At 34.3% G+C, this 24,038-nt stretch overlaps 1 pseudogene; it reads right to left on the reverse strand.

Moving 5' to 3' along the window:
- Positions 1–1,023: 1,023 nt before the first annotated feature.
- Positions 1,024–22,359, reverse strand: LOC140436409 (ankyrin repeat domain-containing protein 49-like; annotated as a pseudogene).
- Positions 22,360–24,038: the final 1,679 nt, after the last annotated feature.

Here is a 24,038-nt window from a genome sequence, read left to right on the forward strand (position 1 = left end):
CATTTAAATAAATACCACGTTTGCTATGAATGAATGAAAAAGCCGAACAATAGGAATTATGGGTGAATGGCTTGACCAGAAGCTGAAGTTCAGACAGGCATACAGAACTTTGTTTTGTAATCATCTATTCGCTCAATAAAACGCACGAATGCTTCAATGAACTTGCACGGTTACTGGGATATAATGTGGTTAAAGTGGGTGTAGGGAGAGATTTCTTTATTTCATACGGTAAATAAAGACATTTCACGTGGATCGAAAGTTACTAAATGTTACTGAAATGTTCCATTTTTACGATTATGTGAGTACGAAGTTGATTTGTCAAACATTACTGGAAAAGAATAAAAATGGACTGACGTCAAAGCGTCAACTAGTGACGTTTTCAATATTATTAAATAAAAAACACTTGTAGACAGCATATAAGAATGCAGAGAATATGTTTGAAGTTTATTTAATACGTGTTAAAGAAAAATATATTGGAACCTCAGTATGTAACATTAATTGGTTTGTTTGAATTTATACTGAGCAGCGGTATATTAAAACAACATTTCCAATTCCAATTAATTGGTTCTAATGTAAAAAAATTGACTTTGATTATCATCCTTTTATCTTGAGTCACACTGACATTACTTCTTTTCGGAGACATGTCTTGTCTATACGTCTTCAGTTCTTTTTTGGTGTTCTTCTCCTACCTCTTCCAGGGCCATGTACTCAGCAGTCTTGGATAATTACTAATATTTTGTTCATTCATCCAAGTATTGTAATTTCAGAAAGTCTTAGGTAACCATTGTGATTGTTTTTTAACAATACAAGAATTTTATATCCTTATCTATAGAGTAGAAACCTGGACCTTAACAAAGAAAAATTTAAATGACTAGAAGTTTTCGAATTGGGGTGCCACTAACGCATCCTCAAAATTTCATTTATCCAGCATTTCACAAACAGCACGGTGATCCAACACATAAAAAAGATATGGAAGTTACTCATAATGTGAAAATATATGCAACTATGATATGCATATCATACTTAAGATATATGTAACTCAATAAAAAGTATAATTTCAATATCTAATAATGGATCTGCTATTTCAAAAACATTATATTACCTCGAAGATGCCAGTTTTGTGACGGAACCTGACGTACTCAAAAGTGAAGTTGAAGCAGCAATTATAAGGCAAAAAAGTCAGAAAGCTGCCGGTCCAGATAACATACCTAATGAAATGATTTGGGCCCTAGATGACGTTGGAGTGGATATAATACATTAAATTTGTCAAAGAGTGTGGGAGACAGGTAAATGGTCTGAGGACTGGACACAATCACTATATATTTCCATACATAAAAAGTGAGCGAAAGATTTATGTAGCAACTATCGCACAATTGCTCTAATTGCGCATTGCAGTAGCATACTCTTACACATAATTCTCGAGAGGATAAAGCCCTTTTTACTACCTAACATTGCGGAGGAACAAGCAGGTTTCGTCCCCGGACGTGGTACTAGAGAACAAATTTTAAACGTACGGCAGATTGTAGAAAAATCCAGAGAATTCAACATCACAACATATTTGTGCTTCATAGATTATAGTAAGCTTTCGATTTGGTCAACTGGAGTAAAATGTGGCAGGTTTTGTCTGAAATGGGAGTCCCCAGTCATCTGATACTGCTAATTAAAAGCCTGTACAATAACAATTATGCCAGAGTTAGAATAAATGGGGAACTAACCGATAGTTTCAGGGTCACAAAGGGCGTGAGACAAGGCTGCATACTAAGCCCATTTCTATTTAACATCTATGGTGAATGGATAATGCGGAAAGCTACTGAGGACTGGAACGGTGGCATCACCATTGGCGGGAAGAAGATTTGCAACTTGAGATATGCAGATGATACTACTATCCTCGCTAGTTCTGAAGCTGAATTGATTTACCTGCTACAACGGATAGAAGTCGTAAGCTTAACGATGGGCCTTAAAATAAACAGAGATAAAACGAGAATCATGATAATTGACAGAGCTAACAACAATCAAAATCATCTGGTCATGATAAACAATATCGCTATTGTAGATAAATTTGTGTATCTGGGCTCATTAATAACCAACAAAGGAGGCTGTACTGAAGAAATAAAGCGGCGGTCAGCAATCGCAAAAAGTGCTATGGCAAAATTAACAAAAATTAGGAAAAGCCAGTTTTTCTAGTTTTTACTTATGCATCGGAATGCTGAACTCTTACTGAGAAAGACAAAAAGAACATAGATGTATTTAAGATGTACGGCTGGAGACGAATGCTGAGAATACCATGGGTGGCCCGAAGAACAAATGAATCCATACTGGACCAGCTAAACATAAAGAAAAGACTAAGAACACAAATATCAGAACAAATAATAAGCTATTTTGGACATATGCTTCGAAGAAATGGTCTTGAAAAACTTACCATCCAGGGAAAAGTAGAAGGCAAAAGAAATAGAGGTAGATCTCCCACACGATACACGGACCATATTGTTGCTACCATTGACGCTCCATTGTCAGAATGTGCTAGAATGGCAGAAGATAGAAAATCGTGAAGGAACATTGGGAAATTTAGCTAGCTTCATGATATCACGATACCTGCATCAGGTTAACGACTAAGAAGAAGATATTACCTCGAACTTCTTGTAGCTATATCTTTTCCTATTTCTCCACTAGAATTCTTTATTCTCGGATCAATAAAGGGGTGCATAAGCAGCATCTGGACTGATCATATGATGCACCATGTGCAGCTCCTATGTGCAATGGAGTTGTCCTCAGTTGTCCTCCTTCAGACCTGGCATTAATATCTGCTCCATGTTGTATTAAAATAGCAGCACATTCTTTATGGTTACAATGACAACAAGAATGTAGAGGCTGCTACTTCATTTCAGTCTGTGCTGCAATGTTAGCTCCCTTTTGTAACAAATATTTAATTTCTAGGTGATTACTATAACATGCTCTATGTAGTACAGTATATTTATCTTTATCTACAGCGTGTATAAGATTAGGCTGGTTTTCTAAAATTCTTTGAACCAGTTTTAAGGTCCCATTTTCACAGGCTTGTAAAAGATCATCCTCAGATTTTAATACAACATGAAGCAGATATTAATACCAGGTCTGAAGGAGGACAAACTCCATCGCACATAGCGGCTGCACATGGTGCATCGTATGATACAGTCCAGATGCTGCTTATGCATCCCTTTATTGATCCTAGAATAAAGAATTCTTGTGGAGAAACAGCAAAAGATATAGCTACAAGAAGTTCGAGGTACTATAATGTTTTTGAAATGGCAGATCCATTGTTAGATATTGAAATTATACAAACTACCTATTTAAAAGCAATAAAAAGTACTAACTAAGTCAGCTGATTTTGGAAGAAAAGATAGAAGACTAAAGAAATGGGCATTGAAGAATATCGTCGTTGAAGAATATTAGACAGTAGGCGATACTGGCAGTGTGCATTTTTTCAGAGCAGCAGTGAACAAAGTTATCTGGACCATATTGATTGCCAACTTCTACGCAACTGGTGGGAATGCGAAAATGGACAGACTAAAACTTTAGTTAATATTCGAAATAACGTAATATGCTAAAAATTACTGGTGCTCCGAACTGAAAAAGCCTTAAGGTTCTAGCACCATGATGATGAGGATCTTATACACACACAAACATACACACACACACACACATTATATATATATATATATATATATATATATATATATATATATATATATATATATAAGTATTTTTATAAGAAGTCTGTCCAAATAACATTGTGTCTGGTTTCTCCTCAAGATGTCTCTAAAATTTTGCTGTAAAAGTTAACACGTCCATCCATCTTGTAAGAATTTATCTATCTAATGATAAACGGTTTTGAGCATCCTGTACCTCCTCGGGGTTTATTCTTTTAATTTTATTTTTCCACATCACCAAAGAAACAATATCCTTCACTTTTCCGTCCTTTAGTCTATGGCTCTATAGCCCAATTCGACCCCTGGCCTCCTTCAGTAAACCTCTTCATTTGTTACTGTCTGTTGCCATTTTCCTTCACAATCGACTCGAAGGAGATTTGTTGCGTTCTCATTCACATCATCCTATCGTTTCTTTGGTCTTCCAATAGTTCTTTTTTTAGGAAATCTGTTTTCTTCCACCTAAATACATGACCTGCCCATGCCCATTGAAGCTCTATAAGCGGATATACTGGGATAAAGATGGTTCTTTTTATAGATTACATATTTTACAATTTTATTTAATTCACCTGCTGTTCTCATTTATAAGACCTAGTATTCGTCTCAGTACCTGTCTTTCAAAGATGTCTATGCGGTTTACAGGTTTTTGAGTCAATACTCAAGTTTTAGGCTAAAGAGAGTCTGTAAAAATCAGAAAACCTCCACATATCACTACATGCACTCCAAGACTCGTGCACTCTAAATAAGGTTTTTCAAGAAATTAATAAGTTCTATGAAATTAGACTAGAAGATATCAACAATATATATGATTGCTGGGAACAAATGAAAATGACAATAATCAGTCATCTCGAGAAAATCTTCTAAGCCAACGCAGTTAAAAATGACTGTTTAGAAATAGAGAAATTGGAGCAACGACATGACAGGTTCAATTTGCATAAAAAACTAAATGAAGGAACAGGCAAAAGCAGAATTTACAGGTAAAATATAGTACAAGACTCTGGTGGTAGAATTTTAAGCGATATTAAAGAGCGCCGTACCGAATGAGAAAATTATATAACATAATTATTTAAAGATGACCAAAGAATCTACCAAGAAATAACATCTAACCGAGATACAGGCTTACCTATTCTAATCTCAGAAGTTCAGAAGGCCATCGGCCAAGCGAAAAGGCTTCTGGTCCTGACGAAATACCTGGAGAATCAGAATTGTTGCAATTATTAGGTAATGAGAGTGTTGCGATTATAACCTCCTTAATTAACAAGATAAACAGCAGCGGCAAATTACCAGAAAACTGGTTATAATCAATATTTATTCCCAAGAAAAGGAATGCCAGACAGTGGCATAGACAGACTATCGACTTATCAGTTTAATGAATCACACGTTCAAAATATTTATGAAAATATTGCAATGTCGCATATAGAAGCTTTGTGGGAGGATATTTGGTAATGGGCAGTTTGGTTTCCGAAACGGTACTCGAGAAGCTCTTTTTTGCACGCGAATACTTTTGACAAAGAGCATTGAGTTTAGGAAAAATATTTACGTATGTTTTATAGATTTCGAAAAAGCCTTTGATAGAGTACCACATACATTACTATTATAATGCTTAAACTAAGTCTGGTCTGGACACGTATGACATTAGATTGCTGAAAAATCTTTACTACAATCAGACCGCTTATATCTCCTATGTTGTTTAATGCCTACACTGAACTAGTTTTCGAGATAGCGTTAAATAATCGTCGCGAAGGTGTTAAAATCGGTGGTAAAAATGTCAGATACGTAAATGACACCGACATAATGCAAGAGAGTCTAGAAAAGCTTCAAACCCTCTTAAAAGCTGTAAACAACAAATGCACTGAAAGGGGCTTAACACTCAACGCAAAGAAAACAAAATGACGGTAGTCGCAAAAATTAATATCTGGTAGCTGGATTGACTGCAGGGTTTGAAAGTGGCAAGGAAATTCCTACCCCAATAGAAGTTTTACAAAAAAGCTTTATTAACTAGCGGTCTGTATTGTGGAGTAGAAGCCTGTCATTGACCACACGTCTAAGAGTATTGAAGTGCTACGTCTGGTACGCTTTGTTATATTTTTATGATAGCACTGATGATGGAATATTAATTCCGAAAACGTTCTGTGATGTAGCCCAATAGGGTTTTTAATATTTTACGTTTTATAAAGTAATTTTTAAATAAAATGAGAAATGTCCAATAGTTCGGTCATATAATAAAAGGGCCTAAAAGCGCTTACTCCTGTTAATCTTTCAGGGCAAAGTTGAAGAAAAACCCTGGGTCAAATGAAAAAAAGAAAGCCAAAGTGTCGAGGAATTGTTTTATTTAGCTGACGACCGAGAAACATTTCATCAGCTTGTTAATACGGCGATAGCCAACGCTTAAAAACAAGCACGGCACACAAAGAAGGAGTAGATTAAAGTTTCACATCCATAGCTCAATATCGGTCGGATAATGGTCTTGTAGATTTGTATCTTAGTCCTTTGATGTGCGTCTTATGTTTTAAATACCTGGTTCATAGCAAAGTGTGCCATATTCGCTAGGGTGATTATTCTACTAAGCTATCATCATCAATGTTGTCCTTTGTGATGCTGACTCGTATGAGGATAACGTTATCTACTTTTTTTTATTTCGTCAACTATCATTACAGACAATTATTCTCATTACAGACAACCATACACTTAAAACATTTTTAATTGTGTAAACTATCTATAAAAAACTGTAAAAATTCAAAAACTTGCTGGTAACTCTCAAAAACTTTATCTGATTTGTCTATTTGTTTTTAATTTACACATTATTTAGTCAAAAGCTAATTCACACTCTCCTTCAGGAAAACCGTACATTCTGTAAATTAATACTACAACTTGCTATTGCCTTTTACATCTGTATGAATACAATATTCAATAATTTTCGATTTTTTTTTTGTTGAAAACGGTTTTTACTTATTTTTCCACTCGAATACCGATGCAAATACATGCAAATATGACATGCCAAATAATAAGTCACATGTAAATACTAATTAGATCCAATATGGCAGATAAATCAAAGAGACATGTTTGTTTCGGGCTGTGCACTCAGTGTACACGTACAAGGAGATGTAATATATTAGCATCAAATTGCGTGTGTCTCATAAACAGGCCAGGAACATTGTTTGGCAAAGCACAATACATGACAATAATCTGTGACAAATTGCCGAGTCCAATGGTTATTCATGGGTAACGTTCGTACATGCCCATCAATCTGCGACAGTGAAATAAGTAGATTCGGAAAGTATGTTACTTGTGTATCGATGTATCGACGGATTTAGTTTTACCTGTGACCCTGTCAGTCATTAGAAATCACGTTAAAATGGTGAATGATAATACAAATTATTACCAAACTACGAACAGTTTGGCTAAATTATATTCAAATACATGCAGTATTAGGTTGTATGGGTATATAAACCAGGCGGTAGCTGTTTTGGGTTGGGTAAATCGTATATAATCCTATTTTTTTGCTTTAATGACTTTGAAATATAATTAGGAATGATAATTTAACTATGAGTACACTTCAAAAGGTGGGCTAAATTTTTTATTAAACAACTTGTGAATAAAATGAGAAAATTCAATGTTTTCCTCCTTTTTGTTGCTATATCTCGGCAGCTATACATTTTAGACAAAATTTGTAATGACAAAAAAGTTTTATAATTAAATTTCTTATAAGATAAAATTGATTGTAAATTGAAAAATAATAATTATTATTGCAAAATTAGCAACAACAATTTAAGCCTTTCGAGTCTGACGGGACGTATGTATCCCAGTAATAAAATCATCAAGGCTGTTGGACTAAATCTGAACCGTTTTATTTTTATCGTAACCGACTTTTTAAGAAGTTAATAACAATTTTAAAAGAATAATTTGTGTAAGCGATAACATTGCGTACCGTTCTCGCGCTGTATTTTCCTGTGATGTTGATCTGTGTTTATGCAGTTTTTTTATTGATGATTACCACAGGGAGAGTTGTGCGCTTTTATTGTTGTTGCGAATTGGTTTTTTTGGATCTACAAAAAAGGTAAATATATTCAATAAAACTAGTATTTCTAGTAGTATATATTATAGATTTCACGTCCAAAGTGTCTATGTCTCTGTTTATACGTATTTCGCCCTAATAGGGCTCGTCAGAACAGCTATTCATAGGCTTTCTCAACGTGAAAAATAAATCTTTTCTGTCTTTAAGAATCAACAATAAAATGACTTCGATATGGACGCAATAGCGACATCTGATAATAAATCCGTAAAATAGTTTCGAAACACAATTCAGATTTCTTCTCTAAGCTGAGCCTTCTAAAAATTGCAAGGCAAAACAGACGTTGATAAAGATGTTAATAGAGACATGGGGAATCTAAAATTTGCATTCCACGACATGTCTCCTCAACTAAGAAGAAATCCTTAGCGAATTGGTTTCTTGTACTCATACAGAGTAGATCCGAATAAAATGAAAAAAACAGTCAAGATTTGATTTCACGTCCAAAATGTTTATGTATCTGTTTATACGTATTTCGCCCTAATAGGGCTCGTCAGAACAGCTTTTCATAGGCTTTCTCAACGTGAAAAATAAATCTTTTCTGTCTTTTCTTCTTCAAGTGCCCTGTCCGTTGCGAACGTTGACTATTAACATGGCGATTCTGATCTTGTTTGCGGCGCTTCTGAATAGTTCGACCGATGTGAGCCCGAACCACTTCCTCAGATTTTGGAGCCACGAGTGTCTTCTCCTGCCTGGCCCTCGCTTACTGTCTATTTTTCCCTGGACAATCAATTGCAGTAGACGGTACTTATCGTGTCTCAATATGTGGCCTAGATATTTAAGCTTTCTTTGTTTAATTGTATTCACGATTTCTTTCTCCTTTCCGATTCTTTGGATTACCTCTATGTTGGTGACATGTTCGGTCCAGGATATACGAAGAATGCGTCGGTACACGCACATTTCGAATGCTTCTAGTTTTCTCGTGAGCGTCTCCGTCAGCGTCCAGGCCTCCACACCATACAGTAAGATCGGAAAAATGTAGCATTTAACTAGAAGTAGTTTTAGGGGAAGAGACAAATCCCTGCTTATGAGGAGCTTTTTCATATTGCTAAATACTGCTCTAGCTCGTTCTATTCTCGCCTTAATTTCTGTGGCCTGTTCCCATTTTGCATTTACGTTGGTGCCAAGGTACACATAAGATTCTACATGGTCAATTAGTATGTTACTTATATGTAACTGTCGAGCAGGCTGTTGCTTCCTGCTTATCAGCATCCACTTTGTCTTCTTGAAGTTGAGGCTCAGGCCGTATTCCTCACTAACTGAATAAACTAAGTCTAACTTTTTTTAAAACTAAGCTTTCTGTCTTTATGAAGCAACAATAAAATGGCTTCGATATGGACGCAATAGCGACATCTGATAATAAATCCGTAAAATAGTTTCGAAACTCTTTAATCTGAGCCTTCTAAAATTGCAAGGCAAAACAGACGTTGATGAAGATGTTAATAGAGACATGGGGAATCTAAAATTTGCATTCCACGACATGTCTCCTCAACTAAGAAGAAATCCTTAGCGAATTGGTTTCTTGTACTCACACAGAGTAGATCAGAATAAAATGAAAAAAACAGTCAAGATTTGATTTCACGTCCAAAATGTTTATGTATCTGTTTATACGTATTTTGCCCTAATAGGGCTCGTCAGAACAGCTATTCATAGGCTTTCTCAACGTGAAAAATAAATCTTTTCTGTCTTTAAGAATCAACAATAAAATGGCTTCGATATGGACGCAATAGCGACATCTGATAATAAATCCGTAAAATAGTTTCGAAACTCTTTAATCTGAGCCTTCTAAAATTGCAAGGCAAAACAGACGTTGATGAAGATGTTAATAGAGACATGGGGAATCTAAAATTTGCATTCCACGACATGTCTCCTCAACTAAGAAGAAATCCTTAGCGAATTGGTTTCTTGTACTCACACAGAGTAGATCAGAATAAAATGAAAAAAACAGTCAAGATTTGATTTCACGTCCAAAGTGTCTATGTATCTGTTTATACGTATTTCGACCTAATAGGGCTCGTCAGATCAGCTATTCATAGGCTTCCTCAACGTGAAAAATAAATCTTTTCTGTCTTTAAGAAGCAACAATAAAATGGCTTTGATATGGACGCAATAGCGACATCTGATAATAAATCCGTAAAATAGTTTCGAAACTCTTTAATCTGAGCCTTCTAAAAATTGCAAGGCAAAACAGACGTTGATAAAGATGTTAATAGAGACATGGGGAATCTAGAATTTGCATTCCACGACATGTCTCCTCAACTAAGAAGAAATCCTTAGCGAATTGGTTTCTTGTACTCATACAGAGTAGATGCGAATAAAATGAAAAAAACAGTCAAGATTTGATTTCACGTCCAAAGTGTCTATGTATCTGTTTATACGTATTTCGCCCTAATAGGGCTCGTCAGAACAGCTATTCATAGGCTTTCTCAACGTGAAACGTTTTACGGATTTATTATCAGATGTCGCTATTGCGTCCATATCAAAGCCATTTTATTGTTGCTTCTTAAAGACAGAAAAGATTTATTTTTCACGTTGAGAAAGCCTATGAATAGCTGATCTGACGAGCCCTATTAGGTCGAAATACGTATAAACAGATACATAGACACTTTGGACGTGAAATCAAATCTTGACTGTTTTTTTCATTTTATTCGGATCTACTCTGTATGAGTACAAGAAACCAATTCGCTAAGGATTTCTTCAGATACATAGACACTTTGGACGTGAAATCAAATCTTGACTGTTTTTTTTTCATTTTATTCTGTTTAATTTGTTTTCTTCATATTTTACAACATTGCTAAATTACATCCACCATAAAGATTTCAATGTACAATTGGGATAACAGATTCGTTTCCTTATACTATAAACAACTTATACAAAAGTGAAACATTTTTATTTCGTCAATAGGGACCGATCGCATATTTCTTAAAATGTCTTCTATTTACATCGCGTGTTCTTTGTTAAAAAGCGTGTAGGTGTTATATTGTACTTTATAATGTTATCCTAATGTTGACTTTCGAATTTCTACGGTGATTTTCAAAAGGATCGGCACATTTACCGGAAATATAAAAAGTTTGTAAAAGCTGACACCGATGCCCAACAAACCTTTTGTGTAAGGTGAAAAGACTTGTTTCCTGTATTTGCTAACATTCACTTTTCATTCTTATGGGATACTTGTCATACGATTTATTATTCTAAAAATGTTTCTTAAAATCATACAATAACGATCATAATTTATTTAAATAATTTTATTTTAGAAAATTTATTATTAATATTATTACTTATATAACAAATAAGCACAGAGAAGCGAGCTCCTATTATGGTCAAAAACAAAGAAAAATATCCTTATAAAACTAACACCAATTAAGTACATCATACAAAAGTTGTGAAACAATAAATAAAAATGAGGTCCTAAAATAACACAATCCTATAGATAAAATAAAGCGCTATCAAGTTTATTTTTAAAGATGTTAACACTAGTTGCTGATAAGCTTGATCCAAATTGTTTCAGATATTAAATATTCTATTTGGCAAGAAGTTCACCCTCGACCTTGCAGTAGTTTATTCCCTCTTTAATTTGTAACGATGGGCTCTTAATGTTTCGTCTTGATTTAAAGTGAATATAAAATCCACAAGGAAACTAAGTTTCTGTAGCTGGCTGTATACCATGTACCACAAAAAATTTATTTAAAATCTTTTATAAAAGGTACATAATTAATTATATACCTTTTATAAAGGATTTTAAATAAATTTTTTAAAGTGAATATGGTGTTTAGGTTCCCTAAATTATGTTTTAAAATACAGAAAGACATAATTAGGTCACCTCGAAGACGTCGCTGCTCTAATGTCGTGAGATGAGCCATGGATAGTCTATCTTCATAAATAGGTGTCACACGATCGTATGCCAGTATTGTATCTTTACGCTGAACATTTTCAAGTAGGATTTTATCGCGACTCATATCTGGATTCTGCACTGGCCCAGCAAACTCAAGAATAGGTCTAACGTATATTGAGTAAAGTTTACTAACAAGAGATATACGTGTAAAACATTTACGGATCAAAAACAGTCTCGAGTTTGCACGTGTACACACCGACACTATGTGATCAGACCAATTTAAGTCACTATTTATAATCACTCAAAGATCGTTGTGGTAGGTTATTGAGTTTAAGGGATGTCCGTTAATAAAGTACGGTAGTAATGGGTTATTTTTGCCGATATGTAAAACAACTCTCAAGAATGTATTATCTCTCCCACGTTATTCAATATATATAGCGGACACATCATGCGCATTGTATTCGACGGATGGCAAGGAGGAATATCAGTCGGATGCCGAAAAATCAGCAATCTCCGCTATGCTGACGACACTTTAGTATTAGCATCATCAACAAATGACCTTGAATACATCATGAACAGACTAGATACTATTAGTAGTGAATATGGACTTAAAATTAATGTACAGAAGACCAAGGTAATGATAATTGATCGAATTAGAAATAACCAGCCTGAAATACGAAACGTAGCGGAGTTTGAAGTGGTAAGCCGTTTCAATTACTTAGGTTCTGTTCTGCCTTACAATGGTCAGATCAGCAACGGTCAAACTTACTAAAATCTGGAAAGATACGGACATAACCAGGAACATGAAACTGCGCCTAGTACGGACGCTTATCTTTCCTATCGCTACCTATGCGTTAGAAACTTGCACCATTAAAAAGTCCGACTCACGATATATAATGGCCTTTGAAATGTGGGTATATCGTAAAATGATGCGCATACCCTAGAGAGCACATAGACTAGGCAACTCGACCAATACTAGGCTTAGCACAATCATCAATCAAAATATATTGAGCTACTTTGGACACATTACCAGACGAAAGGAAGGCATGGAGAGGTTGCTGGTTGAAGGCAAGGTAGATAGTAAAAGAACCCGAGTAAGATCGCCACTCCGATGGTCAGACCAAATAAAGTGCGTTACCGGTTACTCTCTGTCTGAGGCAGCACACCGCGCCCAGGAGAGAGAAGAATGGATAGCAACCATTCGTCAAATACCATAACGTCACCACGTCTTTACTTACAGTGCACCTTACTGCACACAATGAGCGGAAGAACACTAGTTTAGATACAAAAAAGTAGCGGTCCATATACTGATCCTTATTTCCATCCGGTGTGAAAGATATATTATCAAGAGTTTTAGACAAACGTGGGCACATTATTTGAGGAATGGTATCGTTAGGTTCATCTGTAAAAACCTGAGCAAAGAATAACGATAAACATTAAAAAGATTCGTTATTCGAAGAACATAAAGACCCGTCAGCTTTTTGAAGTAATGGTATGAAAACTTTAGAAGATAAAAATGTGCGAATGTATCGATAAATTTTTTTACTATTATCACTTGCAATGATATATTCTTCAAATTCTGTTCTTAACTTTAGCAACGATTTTTTGACTCGGTTAGAAAAATTACGGTGGACAAGAAAATCATCAAGGGAACCAGTCAATTTATATGTTCGCCAAAGCTTTCGCTTAATTACAAATTACGAATTAGAACGGAAACACCAAGTACATCAACATAGAACGAGGAGTGCGTCAAGGGTGCATTTTATCCCCACTATTATTTAATGTATATGCCGAACATATAATTAGAGCTTCTCTTGAAGATCGCCCTGAAGGTGCCAGAGCCAATGGAATCATCATTAACAAAATAAGATATGCCGATGACACCGTAGAATTAGCAGAAACAGAAGACCAACTAAAAATATTGATGAACATATTATCAGAAGAAAGTCACAGACTGGGCTTGGACATTAACTTTTCCAAAAGCAAAATTCTGGTATTCCACAAAAACCCCCATGAACAAGTTACAAATAACATACAAATAAATGGTATCACCCTTCAGAGTTCACAAAGCTTTATATACCTGGGCAGAGAACTAAATAGTCAACTAGACCACTCAAAAGAAATTAGAAGACGCATTGAAATAGCAAGATCTGGTTTCGCGAATATGCGTAAAATGCTCTGTAACCCCAAGCAATCAGTCTCAATAAGATTGGTCTCTATTATGGACCACACATATTGGAATATGTGTGGTCTCTATTACTATAGGCTGTGAGACCTAGACATTAAAACCGATGTACCGCCGAATGCTAAGAATAAGCTGGACCAGCAGAACTACGAATGAAGAAGTACTGAAAGCAATGAACACACGCCCTCATCTGGTCAATACTATCAAAATTAGAAAGACATCATATCTAGGACACATAATGCGCCATAGGGAATTTGAGCAGCTTCAGGTAATATCAGAAGGCAAGATTAAAGATAAAAGGGGCATAGGACGAAAGAAAAAATCTTGGCTACGAAACATCAGAGATTGGACCCACACAAAAGGAAATGAATTAATTCATCAAGCCCAGAACAGAGAGAAATTTGCCATGTTGATCGCCAACCTCAACAGAGAAGGCACTTAGGAGGAGGATGTCGAATTAAATGGGTAGCTGAGATGTTAATCCAAGGTTTTAGTCGATTTCTGTATAGCTGCCGTTCGGTTGTATGAACAGAAATTGTTGTAGTAGCAGTATGAAGAAAAGAGTCCCACATTGACGATGGATCAGAGTGACTAAGAAAAATAGATTGCCAGTTTAACTGGGATAAAACTGAATTTACATTAAAGAAATCAGTAGTGGTATACGTCACGAAACGTATTTGTGAAAAATAAGTCTAAAATTAAAGAATTATTGTTGACTCTAAACCTTGTAGGTTCAGTTATCAGTTGTAATACATTTGAGTTTATGATAAAGTTTTTAAACAAATTTTGGGAATTGATAGTATCAGTTTTGGAAATAATGGGCCAGCTAATCTCTGGAAAATTGAAATCTTCAACAACAATGAGATTTTCAAGGGATGATAAATCCTCAAGTTTGTCAATAAGCTTTGTTGAAAATGTTGTAAAAATTTTAAAGCATTTTCAACTTTGTGAAGTTGAAAATGCTTTAAAATAAAATTGGTTTGGTGGTCCCCTTAAGGTTTTTTGTAGAACAGCTTCTTGAAATTCATAACCTCTTGCATAGTCAGTTACTTGCATTTGTAGTAATTTGCTGTATATTTGTCTGTAGGAAACTCTGGTGCAGTATTTCCAGAATACCTTCTTCTTCTTCCTATGCCGTCCCCATGAACGGAGGTTGGCGACCACATTTTTAAAAGCTTCTCTGTCTTTTGCAACGTGGAATAATTCGTCTACAGTCATATTTGTCCAGTCTCGAATATTTCGCAGCCATGACTTCCTCTTTCTACCTATTCCCTTTTTGCCATCGACTCTACCCTGCATGATGACCTGCAGAATACCTTCAATAAAAACAAATTCTATAAGGACTGTTATTCGCCTAACAGAGATTGTCTTTGGATCAAATAAGAGTGATATCCTTAATAGCAAGCTGGACTAAAACAATAGCCTGGTAAACATAAATTAGAACCCACCTAGCAACTCCTGCTTTATTTTTGTTTAATTCTGCTGCTGACTTTTTTCCTACTTCTTGGAGCTTCTTCGAATGAGGTTAAATTAAATTCCATCTTAATTTGAAATTTAACTAATACAAAATAGCAATTTATCACTGAAAATACCGAGCACTGCTATAATTAAATTCCGATGATCAACAAGACATAACCTTAAAATTACAGGTGAAATCCTAATACCTGATTGTCTGGATGGCAGCTGGCATCAGAAATACCCAGTCATTATTGCCCTTATCTAGCACGTAAGTTTGAATATAATGTATATTCAGTTTGATGAACGAAATAACACTATTTAATATTTGTTTTTGATACTTTATATATTCAAAACATAAGACGTTTATCTGAGACATCTTGATTTACAATAAATAGAACATTCATGAGTTTCTAGGAGTCAATTTGTGTACCCCGGAGGTAAAGGACACTATGTCCATTTTTATCGAAATTTAGATTATTGTACTTTTGAATATAACTTTTCTGGCTCTACACATAGGCAGAGACAATTTTACGGCAAATTACCGACTTTTTAATAAACACTAAGTCCACTTCCAGTCAGAGGTAAACAACACCATGTGGACTTGGTGTTGTTTACCTCTACTATATGTGTGCACCGTCATTTACCATCCGGACATAGTGTTATGTACCCTTGTACACTTCCCGTCATATAAAAATGGTACACTTTTTTTTCCCAATGTAAACCAGTGTTTAGACCAGAGATATATAAGAGAGCCTCTGGTTCAGACTGGAGACAATGGTTCGTGAAACAAGTCATTGTTGCCATTACAGATAACGGAATTGCACTAAATCTAAATAAAAAAAAACGTTCAAAAATGTGTTTTGATAAATATTATTTTTATTATTAACAACAAAAAACGGTATCTAATAAATTTAATAACCAGAGAGACGGTTGAGTTAATGTCCAAAATGTTTGAAGAATTTTTTAATAATGGAGATATGACAAAATACTATTATTTCAGCAGTTTCGAATTATAATACATATATTTAAATGCCACACTTGTTCACTGTAAAAGTTATTCATTTTGTATTAATTTCAAATTAAATTTTTAATTTTTTCAATGTGTTTTATTTATTCTAGTATGCCACAACTCAATACAGTTTTGTGCTACACTTTACGAGAAACGAATGACAGCTCTCGATTTGAAATTAAACATAATAATTTAAAGTCATTTCTAAATTTTTTATTTTTTAACATTATTTTTAAATTAAAATATTTTCATAAATTATAATAAAACACGATTCAAGTCCTTCTTTTAGCTGGTTTGATATAATATATTCGTTATAACAAAGAAGTGGACCAAAATGATAATTTGTTTGGAGATGAAAATTCGGATATTGATAAAATCTATGAGCCTCTAAGTGGTGAAAGCTCAGAATCGGACGACAATGATATGAGACGTATAAGTAAACCAGCGAAAACAAAGGTAAAAGAGAAAGCTATTATTACTCCTACGATTAGTGGGGCAATAAAAAAAAAAAACTTCTTCAGGACGATTTATCCCTAAGCAGTGATGCAGGCAATTTTAATGAACATAATGAAGTTATTTTAGAAGAAGAAAAAAGTGTTAAAAGAAAGGTACAAAATATAACTAAGTGCAAAAAAAGGTAAAAAACGTGTAGTACATGAACAAAATTGGGCCTGTAATGTTCGCAAACAAAAAATAGCTGGTGGGAAAGAGTATCTCAGTAAAATAGGCAAAGACATGCCTGCAAAAATGTTAAAGCCTCCTTGCATGTGTCGCATGAAATGCTCTGAAAGATTGCCAGAACACGAAAGACAAAAAATTTTCAACTCATACTGGACTGAGACAAACGTTTCAGATCTTAAAAACCAATTTATCTTCTCATGTATCGACATCCAACCTACTCTTCGATCAAGAAAAAAAGATCTAAATTCTACCAAATCTAAAAATAATACACTACACTACCATTTTACAGTAAACAATCAGCTATTGAAGGTGTGCAAGGTTATGTTTTTAAACACACTTTGTATATCTAATTTAGTAGCAGTAAATATGTTGAGCCACAGCCAAAAAATTGAGTCAGGAGGTTTAATAAAAGCTGATCAAAGAGGTAGACACACGCCAACCAATAAAACTCCTACCGAAACCATAAATAGTATACATCAACATATTAAATCATTCCCAAAATACGAGAGTCATTATTCCAGAGAAAGGAGTAATAGAGATTATCTGGGCACAGAACTTACAATAGAAATAATGTATCAACTGTACATTGATGAATGCAATGAAAGACATGTAGATCCAAAACTCAGAGCAAAAAAGTGGTTGTACGCAGATATTTTTAATAAAGACTTCAAGTTGTCGTTTAAACCGCCCGAAAGAGACATTTGCGATACATGCAGTACATTCACCGCTCAATTAAAAAATAATCTTCTGCAGATGAACTAACCAGTGTACAGGCTGATCATGATGCTCACCTAATTGAATCTAAAAATCGGTATAACTTAAAACAATTGGACTTTATAATAGCTAAAGAGTCACCAAAATACAAAGTACTATCTGGTGATTTGCAAAAATGTTTGCCTTCACCACTAACAAACAATTGTATTAGTTTCTACAAAAGGAAGCTTTGGACATTAAATTTTACATTACACGATGCTAGTGATTCTTCTGTACAATGTATAATGTGGGACGAATCGAAAGGGGCCCGAGGTGCAAATGAAATTGCCTCGTCAATTTTGAAATGGGCTGACAATACAATTCCAGGTAGTCAAGTAGAGGACATCACTCTTTGGACCGATAACTGATATGGACAAAATAAAAATATAAGTATTATAATGTGCTATTTTTGGATACTGCAAATAAAGACGATCAATCAAAAGTTTTTACTGAAAGGGCACACACATATGGAAGCAGACACTGTTTATGCTTTAATCGAAAGAAAAAGAAAGAAACTCTCCAATTTTGCCATTTTAACACCATGGGACTGGCAACAACTAGTTAGGCAAACATCAGGTAAATACACAGTGCACAATATGGAACTTGCAGATTTCAAAAACTTGTTCGATAAGAAATTGTCATCTAATCCTCCTTTTGTAAGTAGCAAAAAAATGTTAATAAAGACCCTGTTCTACTGTCAACATGTGTTTTCCTACAAGTCCAACAAGAACACATTGGAAAGTTCTTTTATAAGACCGATTTCAATAATCAAAATATGCATGAAGTGGACTTCATAAGGTATCGAAGACAGCAAGTAACGTTTCCAGCCCAATTAAATCAAGTCTCAGTAATCTCATTCCATTACCAATCACAAAACAAAAGTACAATGAATTAATTGCACTACTGCCTTTTGTTCCGTCAGTTTGTCATGCGTGTTATCAAAATTTAACACATAGCGATGTAGCCACAAACGATTACCCACAAGAAGATGAAGATGATATGGAGCATCTTTAACAATTTTGAAACTTGTCTATAATTTTACTTAATTATTACAACATTATAATATTTACCTCTAATAAAATAATAGTATAGGCTGTTTAATGTGTTTGTATTGTTTATTTCGTAAAGACCTTAGCATGCAATGCCACATTATTTAAAAAAGTTGTTAGAGGTAAACAACACTATGTCCAACTACACATTTTAAAAAAAAATAAATAATGAACGGCAAACTTCAGGTATATAACACTTCATGGAATCAAAAATGATTATACACACCACAATAATAATATATTAATCTTGGTTAAATATAAGAAACATTTGAGTATTTACTGATTACAAATTTAAAAAATTTTAAAACTGCTCTCCTCAAAAAGTAAGAAAATGGACATAGTGTCTTTTACCTCCGAGGTACCGATTTATTAATTACGATCTAATGCAGCAAGTTTTTTAATATTTTACACGTCCTTTGTTTTCATTTATTTTTCAAACGTCGCTAGCTTTGCAACAAGGAAAAGGGAGAGAAATATTTTTACCTAAAAATTTAATCACTTGGTATCTTTTCCACGTCCTCAGTAAATTTACATAATACATAATTAATTTTGTTTCAAGCTACAAGACGTTCTTATAAGTTTCCATTTTAAAGTTGCTCTCATCCGTGCCAAAGGGTTGAGATGACGTTGAATAAACAAGAAGACGAATCTAAAGCGCTTCCTTAATTAATAAACTTCTACTAATGAAAGAAATAATTAATTTCAGCCTACCACTGTACTCTCGACATTTCATCGCTGCTTCAAACAAATGCTTAAAGTTTTGTCATCGCTCCGAGAATTTCGTCCGGAATTTACCTTTCAATCCATGTATGCAGAAAATAACTGATTTAGAAAATGGATTTAATCAACATTCTTAAACACTAAATACTATATATATATAGGTACTATTTGCCTCTTTTTTAACTTTGCACAATTTTTATTACAATATGCACAAAAAAAAGTTGAAAATGGTTTAAAACTTAAATTACTATTAGATTATTAACTTTAGCTATAAAACCTAATATTTTAACTTAAATCTTGATTGCCAAGTAAATGATATTACTGTTTAATATTTGTGAGATAGGTATTTTCAATGCAATTGCCACATTATTTACTAGTCTTTTAACCCTCGAGCGGGCGCGCCCGTGTATTTTGTACACGTCCAATAGAAAAAGTCGTCTAAAAATAGAAGTGTCGTCAATCTGATTCTATCGTCGCGTCTATTCGTCCAGTAGAGATCTGTCGTTCGAATAGTTGAGGAATATTTTTTGTTGCAGCTGAGTTTTGTGAGAATTCTTAGAAACACGAGAGTGTGACGGTTTTGTGTACATAATACACGGCGCGCCTTCTAGTGTAAGTATTTTATCCATTAATTATTTTACTTTATAAAAAGTTGTTATTCGAAATTAAAGTCAAATTAACTTTAGTTTTACTTTATTTTAGGTTGAACGGGATATTGTAACATAATTGAGAAGGAATATAACGGCTACGCTGAGAGAATATCATGTAAGAATTTAGTTGCATTGTTACATTATTTGTGTGTTATTTTTTTTTATTTTTGCAGGGCTAGAAAGAAGTTTTTAACTGAGGCTGAGTTATATAAAATTCTTAATGAAGACCCAGAAACAGAAACTAGTGAAATAGAATATTCCGATGAATCTGAGACAGATGAAGAAATAATACACCATGATGACCACAATTCTGAATCTGAACAAGAACAGAATGACCACGACAGAGCCAGTAACTTCGAGGATAATACTGCAGTAAGTACGACTGCTTTCGAATATTTTCAAGATAAAGATAAAAAAACTGCATGGCGTCTCCGCGTCGTCGCAATCAAAAATTAAAAAGAAAAATATTATCAAAATACTTCCAGGACCAAAGGCAGTGGCTTCAAAAGTGACTTCAGAACTTTCAGCTTTTGAAAAAATTATAGATTCTGATATATTAGAGAACATCGTACAATTTACTAATTTGTACATTGATAGTAAAAAAGAATCTGTTCAATGAACAGATGAACATGAACGGAAAATATATGACAAACTTGCACCAATTAGAAAAATATTGGACGCATTTGTTAGTAACTGTAAAAATAATCTTGGTGAATTTGTTACAATAGACGAAAAACTAGAGGGATTCAGAGGACGTTGTAGTTTCATCCAGTATTTACCAAATAAACCAGCAAAATACGGTATCAAGCTGTTCATTTTGGGCGATGCACAAACTTACTTTGTTGGAAATTTAGAGGTTTATTGTGGACGGCAACCTGAGGGGCCTTATGCTGTATCAAACTCTTCCAGTGATATTGTAGATAGGCTTATTGATTATATAAAAGGTTCAAATCGCAATTTGACAACCGATAATTGGTATACCAGTTATCCTTTAGCTATTCCCCTTTTGGAAAATAAAATAACTACAATTGGCACACAGAAAAAACAAAAGGGAAATACCTATTGAATTTTTACCCCAAAAACAAAAAGAAGTGGGAACGTCACTCTTTGGATTCCAGAAAAATGTCACTTTGGTTTCATTTGTTCCAAAAAAAAGTAAGTCGGTCATACTTTTATCCACGATGCATGACACTGCCACCGTAGACGTCGAAACTAAAAAACCAGAAATTATTCTAGATTATAATGCCACAAAAGGCGGTGTGGATACTATTGACCAAATATGTGCATCATATTCTGTAAAAAGAATAACCAGAAGATGGCCACTAATTATATTTTTTTCTCTAATGGATATGGCGGGTATCAACGCGCAGGTGTTGTTTTGTGCCAATAAAACAAATCCCAAAATATGTCGCCGAATTTTTCTAAAGAATTTAAGCTTGAGTTTAATGAAAGTACATCTTTCAGAAAGAGCGACAATGCGATATCTTCCTCAGGATATTCAAGGTTTTCTAATGAAATATAAATCATGTGAAGAACCTACTAGAACAGAAGTGCAAAGCTCTAGAAAACGTGGACGTTGTGCAATATGTCCAGGCTCAAAAAATTCCAGCACAACAGTTAGATGTGGGCTATATAGAATATTTGTATGTAAAATGCATTCAGAAACTACAATTATACCTTAAGATCTTGATTGTGTTTCCTTAGACTAGCCCTAATAATTGCTTTATCAGCCTCTTTCGCGGAACCATGCTGCGCTTGGGCATACCTATTATTAAGATTGGATATAATTAAGTTTGCACCCTCCCATAAACCTTCAAACAACAAAACAATGATCTTGGGTGGTAGGTAAACCGGTTTTAATAGAAGCAAAGACGATACGAAGGCCTCGTTCTTATTATCAGGAGCGTCAAAAGTGTCTATGAATATGATTAATAGATGATAGTTCAACAGAAACAAAAGGAATACGGAATGCTCCAAAACTACAAAGCTAAATGGGCTCCAATAAGTCTTAACCAGAGATTTATAAACGACTCAAATTACGTTATAAACTGTATTAAATTCTTGTTTGTATGAAAAGTGTTTAAAGGCCTTTTAGGCCCATTGCTGGATGGATAATTTCTATCGTTTACTGTTCTTAGGAAGCCATCAGCTTCCCATTTCTCTGACATCTTCCATTACTACATCTCTCCATTTCTTTCTTGGTCTTCCTCTCTTTTTTTCCCCTCAGGTACTCTCCCACCAATATTCTTGACTTGTCTATTACCTTGCATTCTTTCTAAATGTCCGAGCCATTTTAATTTACGTTTTTTCACTACTATTGTTATTGTAGGCTTAGCATACAATTGGTACACTTCTACATTAGTTCGTCTTCTCCATTTTCCCTCTACTACTTTTCCACCAAACATTCTGCAAAGTATCTTTCTTTCCCATGCTTCCAATCTGTTCTGTATGGTTTTGTTCATATTCCATGTAACGGCAGCGTATAGCATTGTGGTTCTAATTATAGTTGTGTATACTCTTATTTTTGTCAAACGACATATATCTTTGGCCTTAATTATTTTGTTCATATCGTCAGCACCTCTGTTGCTCTTGGCTAGTCTCAGGTTGATTTAAGTTTCTTCCTTACATGTCTGATCAATAAGAGTACCTAAGTACCTTCTCAAATTCTACAATAAATTGATCGACCCTCCACCTCTAATATTAAGAAAGATACAGGGTGTTAAAGTGCAAATTTAAAATTTTATTTTTTGCTATTACTTTCATGTTTGTACACATTTATGTATAAAAATTTACAACTGGATACGTCTAAATATGAGAAATTTTAATTTGATGCACACTTTGATATAGCTGATAGAGGACGCCACGCCACATATGTGGCACAAATTTGCATTTAACTTTTTTGCTCTTTAAGTTACCTGTATTTGTGACAAAAAATATTAAAGATACTATTATTTTAACAAAAAAAAGGTATACCTGTTAATAACTTCAGAGGATTTTTTGTAAAAGCAAGACAATGTCCTTTAGTCCCAAATTGTATAGCAGAGCAACATTAGGTATTATGTAGTTGGTAGGTATGTTAAAAATGGTATCATGATCTCCAAGTTTTTTTAGAAAACTATAAATGTATATATAGATTTTTTACACAATTTTTGAGCAGGAAAAACTCTAAATATGCAAAATTATCCTCTCCGCCACTGTTCTGCACTTAATAATAACAATATGAATATGTGTGTTCCTTAAAAATAGAAACTTCACGTGTCTTTCTTTCGCCATATTCCTAAGCACATACCTGTAATAATGAATACATTGTTTACATGCCTCCATGTCAATGTTTGTTTTGTCTGACATATTGCGAATGGCGAAAAGGTAATTTCCTGTCGACTTTTGCTCTTCTATTTCGTTATTGCTTACTCGTCTCTGCCCTAGCCTAGCCGTCCATTATTATATTAGATTTTATAGCTCGTACCAAGAAAATACGCATACTGCGATTCCCGGAAGACATCGACAAAGAGCCGCTTCCACAATTTTGTTTTAAAATTTTTAATGTTTGATGCCAATTAAAATATTTTATTTTTCAAAGAAACAGTTTATATAGTATAATATTTTATACTATTTAAAATGTTCGTTTGACTATCACGATTTTGAGTAGCACGACAAATTTGTAGAACTCTTTAAAACAACTGGATACAAACAGTACAGAATATTTTATGAATTATTGTATTATATTTAAACAGCATTAGTAAAAGTGAAAACATTTTTTTCTTCTTCTTCCTCTTTATTAGCAATTCTGCTTGTTCATTGGCGGATTAATACCTCTATCGAAAGTTATCACTTTATCTTTTGCGCGGTCATCCGATACTTCTTCTGCCGATTGGTGACTTATCTCTTGCTATTTTGACGACACGGGCCTCCTTCATTCTGCTTATGTGGTTATACCATTTATTTTGTT

This window comes from Diabrotica undecimpunctata, chromosome 1 (assembly GCF_040954645.1).
Source record: "Diabrotica undecimpunctata isolate CICGRU chromosome 1, icDiaUnde3, whole genome shotgun sequence".
NCBI lineage: Eukaryota > Metazoa > Arthropoda > Insecta > Coleoptera > Chrysomelidae > Diabrotica > Diabrotica undecimpunctata.